Source organism: Camellia sinensis, chromosome 1, assembly GCF_055761805.1.
Source record: "Camellia sinensis isolate YWXY chromosome 1, ASM5576180v1, whole genome shotgun sequence".
Taxonomy (NCBI): Eukaryota; Viridiplantae; Streptophyta; class Magnoliopsida; order Ericales; family Theaceae; genus Camellia; species Camellia sinensis.
Window position 1 is genome coordinate 254,278,442 of NC_138961.1, and position 8,809 is coordinate 254,287,250.

Consider the following 8,809-nt stretch of genomic DNA (forward strand, 5'->3'; position numbering starts at 1 on the left):
ACCCCAGGCCAATCACAAACCCTTATATTCTCTTATGTTCTCAAATCATCCAATACAAAATCGTGAACCCCACTCTCTTCACCAATCACAATGCATGTAGAGCATCACGTGGCGCTGTACTTGAAACAATCAATAACTTCTCATTCAATTGGGGATACTTTGATACTTGAGTCACTATAATATGGTGCAAAGTATAACTTTAAGGGTTTGGTTAAATAGCAAGGACATGAAGAATAAGATCAAATGTCTTGAGTTCGAGTCACCCTAACACTCCGTTTGGATGGAGGAATTTAGTGAAAAAAGAAAACAAATTGTGAGATTAGAAAGCCTCTTCACTTATTTACATGGTTAAATAAGTGTGAAATGATGAAAAATAATGAGAGATGGTGAAAAAATGATTCCCACCAAGCCTATGTTTTGTTTCTCACCAATAGTGGTGAGATTTTGTGAGAAATAAATTAGGTTTAATGAAAGGTTTTTTAAAATACCAAAATTACCCTTATAAAAAAAAATAGGTTATTAATATAGGAGGTTATAAAACACAACACTTTCATTTTTGTTCTTTTATTTACTCTATCCACACAAGATACGTGTGAAATCACATTTTCTTCTCTTTTATTCATCCAAACACAATAATGAGAACCATAATCATTTTTTCCTTTCTTTTCTCACCTCGGTGAGAAATCATAATCATTTTTTTTCTCCCCTCACCTCACGATCCAAACAGAGTGTAATGGGTCACTAGAGGTTTGATCAATCATTAATTCTGTACCTCAATTTCTTCTTCAAAAAGTATGATGTGGTAAAAATTAAGAGCCATTTGAGTGAATTTTGTTTTAAAATGATCCTTCTATATTGAGCCATATCATTAGACTAACTTTGTTGGTACTTTTCATTTTTCATTAGCTAAATGATGAAAAAGATATACTCTTTATTTTATCTAACTAACTTTTTATTTATGTGCTCCAACGTTACTATTTATTTCACATATTTATTTATACAAATTAATTTAAAGAGCCTCCCAAGGCTTTCCAAATGTAGTTAGCTTGGAAGAATTTTGTTAAAATAATTATTGCAGTAGCTAATCCTCATTAGCTATAATAACTAACAAGTTTCTTTTAAAGAGCTCATTGGAGATGCTTTTTATATATTAATTTTTTGTATTTTTGTTTGTTTATATAATATTAGCATTCCTATAGTTGAAGGGGTTTTATAGATTTCTTTACCATTTATTCTATAAGAACAACTTCAATATTATTATTCATTTTTCAATTAAAGTACAAAAAATGACTACTTTTTATTTTATCTATTCAACTGCACAAATTATTTAAGGTATCAAGACTCTTCAAATGTAGTCAACTTGAAGAATTTTTTTTTAAAAATAGCTATTGCAATGACTAGCCTATTGAAGGGTGCAAATTTAACAACTTTCATTTTTTTTTTATATTATTTATCTTTTTGTTTTTTATATGCAATTCCAAAATTCAAACAGTACTTTCATTAAGCATGTATTAGCTTGGGTGTGTGCTCCTTCTAGGTGTCAGGTTCAACTCTTATTAGGTGCTATCAATTTCTTGAGGCCACGCCTGTAGGCTTTGCCGGTAATTTACTCAATCCGCAGATTTGACACCTAGAAATGAAAATATGAGGTTAAGCTAATCTCTGGATAGAAGTTGCTTTATCATCAAACAAAACTTAGCAATACATATATATGAAGAATTTTTTTTAAGATCCTTGAATTTTTTTTAATGAAAATTAACAAAGCTTAGAATTTTTTTAATGAAGATTTTATAAGATAAAGGCCATACAATTTTTCATAGTAGTTAAGGTCCTTCAACATTTTCATAAAGAAAATTTGACTTAGAGAAATTTTACCTCGACTCAAAGAAATTTCGGCCTTGACACAGAGAAATTCCAAAATTTCTCTAGTATGATCACAGAGAAATTTCATTAAGAGACCTTAGTTAATAAAAAAAATATCTTGGACCTCTCCTATGACACAAAATTGGAGAGGGATATTTCACTAATTTTCCCATATTTATCTATCTATCTATCTATATTTTTATCATGATGCCATTAATTATATTTTAAAAAAAAGGAACAAAATCTATAACACAGTTATGTTTTTGCGGGCACAAATAAAATTACATTACAAATAACTATCAATCATTTGCTAATTTAGATTGAATAAAAGTAAATAATTCAAATTCATTTCGTCACATCCCAACCCTGGTTGCTTAGGGCTGGAATTGTAACTTGCTAATTAATTTTAATTTTGGCAAATTAAGTGGCGCAGGCAGAGGCGGAAAGAAACTAAGAAAGTAATCAAATAGATAATTAAATTTTAATAAAAGGAAATACATCCATTGGGTTTTTCTTATTTTATTATTCGGTAACAGAAAATTATAAGCAAAAGAGAAAAAAAAAAGATCCGCATCAAATTTCGTACTGATCCCACTACACGAAGTTACAATCCTTCTTTATATTTCATCACCTGAAAGGGGTAACAACTATAAGTACACAACAGAGTGAGAGATATCATATCAAGAGCATAGGGTTCAAAATAACCATTGATAGTTATTTAAGCTAAAGCATTAAACAAACTTAATTTGAGTAAATAAATTATTTAAGTGGCGGAAATTGAAATCCAGAAGTTATGTAAATAAATAACCATAACCATGGTATAGAACAGGACATAACAGAGGTCACTAGAGTGACAATCAGAACAGGGGTCAATGGATCCATGACAAATTGAAGGACACAAATTGACCAATCAGAGGCTAATGGTAATTTAAGTCTTCCAAAACATTGGACTCCCGTGGTGGTACTCACAAAAATAAATATTTATATAATTATTGCCAAATAATTTCTAAAAATTAAACAATCATATCTATGGGTTTCAATTTAAGTAAATAGAGTTCAAAAAATAATTAACGCAAGTGAAATATTAATATAATTTATAGATGTGGAGACGTGGTTTGGAAATACTCTCTGGATCTTGTAGGACGCTCTTGATCCTCAGCTAGTCACCTAAAAAGGAATGAACACTCCGGCCGGGGGTGCCAGAATTAGCACTCTGACGGATAAGTTAGTGTATACTCTCTTGGTTTCTTGTATCTCAAGTTAATCTTACTTGTTCTCACATACCTTTCTTTGGCTGATGCTTCTCTATTTATATTTTTCTTTTGGGCCTCAGGGTCGGGCCCACCCTTAATCCATTACACGTTTATTTATTCGGCTTTTGTTCGATTGGTTCTATGGCCAATTAATCTATTCAGCTTTGGGATCGTCCAGGATGAGGCCGAATACAAATTCCGTTATTGACTGACCTCATACCGTTATTCGGCTTTATTGCCCCCACAATATTCGGCTCCCACAATTGCCCCCCAAACATCCTATTAACGCCAGTTAGTTGGCATGTTTGGTTTCGAACGGCGTGTTTGGTTTCGAACTTGAAAAGTCAAGAAAAGAACGGCGGTTAACCTTATTCCAACGCATGTCAGAACACATGCTTTTTAGGCATCATTACATCTTCCCGCCCCTTCGTACGCTTTCTTCATTTAATGTGATTTGAAACTATGTTGTCCCTTCGAATGTAAGTTTTTTTTTTTTGAATACTCAAAGCTTCTGGTTTGCCTTTCGATATACCTCTATTTCGCGACCTCTGCAACTTCCTCATGTTTCTTATTGTGTGTTCTGCTTCTTGTAAGTTCTCTTCTTCTTCATTTCGAATCCCATTTCCTTGATTATTTTTAGTTTTGCATAATCCATAGGCTGGCTAGGGTGGCAAAACACTTGAAAGAACTCCTTTCTGCGGATCGAATTTCTAGTTTCCGACGTCATTATTCCATCCTTGACAACGTTCATCTGTTACTCATGGTAGACAACACCACTGATATGGAGAGGACTAATGAAAGTATAATCATCTTTCCTCTCCTATCAATTGCTGAGGACGGAGTCTGTTTTCCCCTTCACCCATTTTTAAGGGCCGTCCTTCGACACTGGGGTCTAATCGCTTCTCAACCTAATGTAAATTTTTTCCGAATCATAATGGGGATTATAGAGTTGAACTGACGCCTTAAGATTAACCTTGGTATACCTGCAATTCGACATTGTTATGCCTTAGCCAAATCTTCTGGCCGGCTGGGATGCTATTTTCTTAGGGCCAAGGATACCGATCATCACTTAGTGACTATGCTTGCTAGCTCTGGCAAGCGTGTTGACAATGCAATGGTCATTGTCCGAGGCAACTGGGAATTCGGCGAGGGTGAAGATCGCCTAGATCCTATGCCAAGACAAAAAGGCGAACTAGGTGGCCGTATAGCTCATTTTTTTATTATTATATATTTATTCGGCTTTCCTTCTATGCACTTACCGTTTTATTTATTTATGCAATGATTTGAAGAAAGTTTTGGTTTCAGCTGACGACATCGTACTTGCAGAAATTAAAATTGTACTCTAATTTTTTGGCTGTCCAAGCCTTCAGAAACAAGGGAGGGCGGCCCACATTCTTTTGAGATACGAGCTGACTTACGCAACGTTTTCGGCGGCAGACAACATTTCAATTCCGAGGGGCGAAGAGCATCTTATGGCCCTTATCTTCCCCAACTTCAAAAACCTAAGGCAGATTGGTTTGGAAGCCTCCAATTCGGAGTAGGTGGAAGAACAAGTAGCCGAAGAGGTCACTGAGGAGCCGAACCAGTCGGAAGCTGAGGTAGATGAGGCTCTAAACTTGGCCTTTGAGGAAGCTGGCCTCAATTCATCCAACCTTCCATCCATTTCAGACCGAGGGAACGTCTCCTTTGAAGACATTTTTACAGACTTAGAAGACCTTCCCGGCGCCTATCCTGAGAATATGGCTGGGGACGCAACTTGCCAGGAGGAAAAATGTCGAAAGGATGGTCGCCCGGAGGAGAGCTGAGGCCATCTGATCGGAAACTCCACCCACTGCCGTCGCTAAGTCCTCCCTGCCTGTTATTGAGGAAGAAACAATCAGACAGAAATGCCCGAGACGGAGCAGGTAGAACAGGGGGATCGTGAGGCTGAGCAAAGGGGGAAAAAGCGCCTTGCCGAGCGAGAAGCCGTCTCTGGTGAGGACTAAATCGATAAACGGCCGCGCATTGAGGAATTGGACTTGGTTGTTCCGTTCATTGTTCAACCAAGGATAAGGAATATGTCGATTACCTTTGATGCATCGGCTTTGAAGGTCTCGGCGGTGGCCTTGAGCATGGCCTTCTCAATTTCCTTGCCGGCTGACAGAGCCACATTTTGGGTGGAGCCAGATCTATTGTCAATTGCATTAGCCGCTCAATTGGCCTTATTGGTACATTATTTTCCTTATATGCAATCTTTCGCCTGTATATACATATATTTTTTTCTTATTTTTTGTAACTCTATTTCCTTGTTTTGCAGACGGTGGGTAGGATAGCCAAAATCGGTTGCCGTCAACATGATGCTATAGAACAGATCGGCTTGTTGAAAGCCGAAATTGAAAATGAAAAGAGCAAGGCTGTGGAAGCCTCTCAAAAAGCCAATTCTGAGGCATCAAAAGCGGTGGAGGAATGTGCGAGAGCTGACTCCAAGGTCGAGAGCGCGAAGAATTCTGACCAACTAAGGCTGGCCATCGAAGAGAGGGTAAAAGCAAGCAAAGATGCGCTCAAGTTAGCCAATGAGGTGATCGCTAAGTTGGAAGCCAATTTGGAAGAGTCGAGGAAGGTAAAGGAAATAGCCGACTCTGAGATTTCCAAAGCGTTCCAAGCTGGGAAGGATGCCGCCTTGGAAAACTACGTGGAAGAAGTGCCTAAGTTCGAGAATCGGGGCTTCAAACACGGCTGGCTTAAAGCCCTCACTGCCACGGATGTGACATTGGCGCAACCGATTCCATACGAGCAGGTGGCCGTTGAGCCGTTGGAGTCTGACCCTAAAGATTGATTAGGGTGATATTTTGATTTTTGTTAGGCATCTTAGATGCATAGTTTTTGTAGGTTTTTGTTAGTAGATTTTCATTTCTTTACTTCGACTGGAAGTTTAAATGTAAGGTAATTTTCATGTGTAAAATGACTACTATCTATACTCAATTTATTAATTAAAATTTCCTATGCTTTTCGGTTTACTGCATATACTATTTGTCTTCAATTTATTAATGAAAATTCCTTATGCATTTTTGTTTGCTGCATATGAGTAAATTAAACATCTGATAAATTAACCAAATCAATTAAACATCCTATGCTTGTCTTTGCTATTTAGACGAATAAATAAACGAATCGGCAGTTAACAATTTGGAAAGGTGCATGAATATTCAATAAAATAACAAGTAAATCGGCTTAAGGCCTTGACGTTTGGCCGATTAGATTAATGAATATGCCCCTGACCCAGCCAATGTATGAACTGGAATGCCGAATGCTATTAGTTCATGGAGTGGTTGGGGCACACAACCTGAGCGGCGCAATGGCTCGACATTTGGCTGATTAGATTAATGAATTTGCCCTTGACCCAACTAATGCATGAACTGGAACGCCGAATGCTATTAGTTCATGGAGCGGTTGGGGCACATGAGATGATCAGCACCAGGCCTGGACATTTGGCTGGTTAGATTAATGAATCTGCCCTTGCCCTAGCTGATGCATGAACTGGAACGCCGAATGCTATTAGTTCATGGAGTAGCTGGGAAACACAACCTGATCGGCGCAAGGGCTCGACATCGGGCCGATTAGATTAATGAATCTGCTCTTGACCAAGCTAATGCATGAACTGGAACACCGAATGCTATTAGTTCATGGAGCGGCGGCTGTGGCATATGAGATGATCGGCACCAGGTTTGGAAATTTAGCATTAATGAGATCGCCTCGGGGGTGCTGCACTTGTAAGAAATAAATGTGGTGGGTGCTGGGTGCGCGGAGGCGCCATTGTTGCATTTAGAGCCAATAAATTGAGGGAGGAAAAGAGCAGTGTACAAGATTGTGGATGGCAAGAAGATTATTCTTCAACAACAGAGGAGAAGGGAGAACACTCACGGAGTTGGACGCAGAGATGAATCGAGGTGGCGAGCCTACACGCATGGGGTGTAAGACATTGAGAGAATGTGAAAAATGCTAATCCCTGCGTCGTCGAAGTAGGTCACCCAGAAGGGAAATATAGTAACGGGACAGCTCCCCTCAACCACGCTCGAGAGGAGAAACCAGTGCGACGCCACGCCCGTTGCGTTTTACGATTTTTATGGGGAACAAACCGATGACGGAAGCGGATTCAATTGTTCACGACCCAAATGTGGCAATCGAGTTTGCTCGACAGATTTTTCCACCAAAAGTTCAGTAGTTGATGGTCAGTCGACCTGATTTCGAAGTATTTCGGGAGGGCATCCATGGAGCGGTGAAAGGGCTGTATACCGCCTATAAAATCAGCATGCGTCTTCGTGTCGCGCGGCGGGAGATAGAGCAGAAGGATGAACGCATTCAAAACTTAGAAGCTCGGGCGGAGAAGGCTGAGCGTGAACTAAGAAAAGTCAAAACTGCCAAGACACAGTCGGCCGGCCGAGCTAACCCGATTGTGGAAGAAAGGGTGACCTAACGGCTTATAAGTCATGCGATTTTTGATCGAGATACGGTAAGCATGTTTGCAATAGAGGCTGCAAAGACCAGGGCTTATGAACAAGGCTCCCATGATGGCCGAAAAGTTGGGATACAGAAGACTAAGGAAAAGCGCGTCGAGGAGGTCTACCGATGTGAGAATCGTAGATTTAAGCACGGGTGGGTCAAGGCTCTCCAGGCAGCAGGCGTTGATTCGACGTTGCTGTTATATCAGGGTCATCATTTTCTCTTTGCGGCTTTCAAAGTCGAGAAGAGCGATGACGAGGGGGATGCCGAATAAAACTGAACATATTGTACCGCTCTAACGTAGATTAAAAGCGAATTATGTATTATCGATTAATTCAATGAAACATATTATTTTAAATGTTTGCATATTATTTCAATTTATGTTTATAAAGTCAGCTAAGATCATTTTCCATTTTGTGTCAACTGTGTTTATGCTTGTCAATCATAATATTCACGAAAAGAGCACCGAATTCAGAGACGTGTTGCCTAGGCCAAACGTGGTTTCCACGAAGGGCGCTCCGGATTTGGAGGCTTATTCCCTTGGCCAGTCGGTCCACGAAGGGTGTTCCGAATTCGGAGGCTTGTTCGGCCCAAACGCGTCTTGCACGGATAGGACTCCAAATTTGGAGGTTTTTTTCTTGGCTAATTGTGAATTCCATGAAGGGCGCTCCAAATTCGGAGGCTTACTCGGCCCAAACGTGTCTTGCACGGATGGGGCTTCGAATTCAGAGGCTTTTATCTTGGCCAATCGTGGTATCCAGGAAGGGTGCTCCGAATCTGGAGGCTTACTCGGCCCAAACGTATCTTGCACGGATGGGGTTACAAATTCAGAGGCTTTTATCTTGGCCAATCGTGAATTCTACGAAGGGTGCTCTGAATCTGGAGGCTTACTCAGCCCAAATGTGTTTTACACGGATGGGGCTCCGAATTCGAAGGCTTTTATCTTGGCCAATCGTGGTATCCACAAAGGGTGCTCCAAATCCAGAGGCTTACTCGGCCCAAATGTGTCTTGCACGGATGAGGCTTCGAATTTGGAGGCTTTTATCTTAGCCAATCATGGTATCCACGAAGGGCGCTTCGAATCCGGAGGCTTACTCGGCCCAAACGTGTCATTCACGGATGGGGCTCTAAATTTGAAGGCTTTTATCTTGGCCAATCGTGAAATCCATGAAGGGCGCTCCGAATCCGAAGGCTTACTCGACCTAAACATGTCTTGC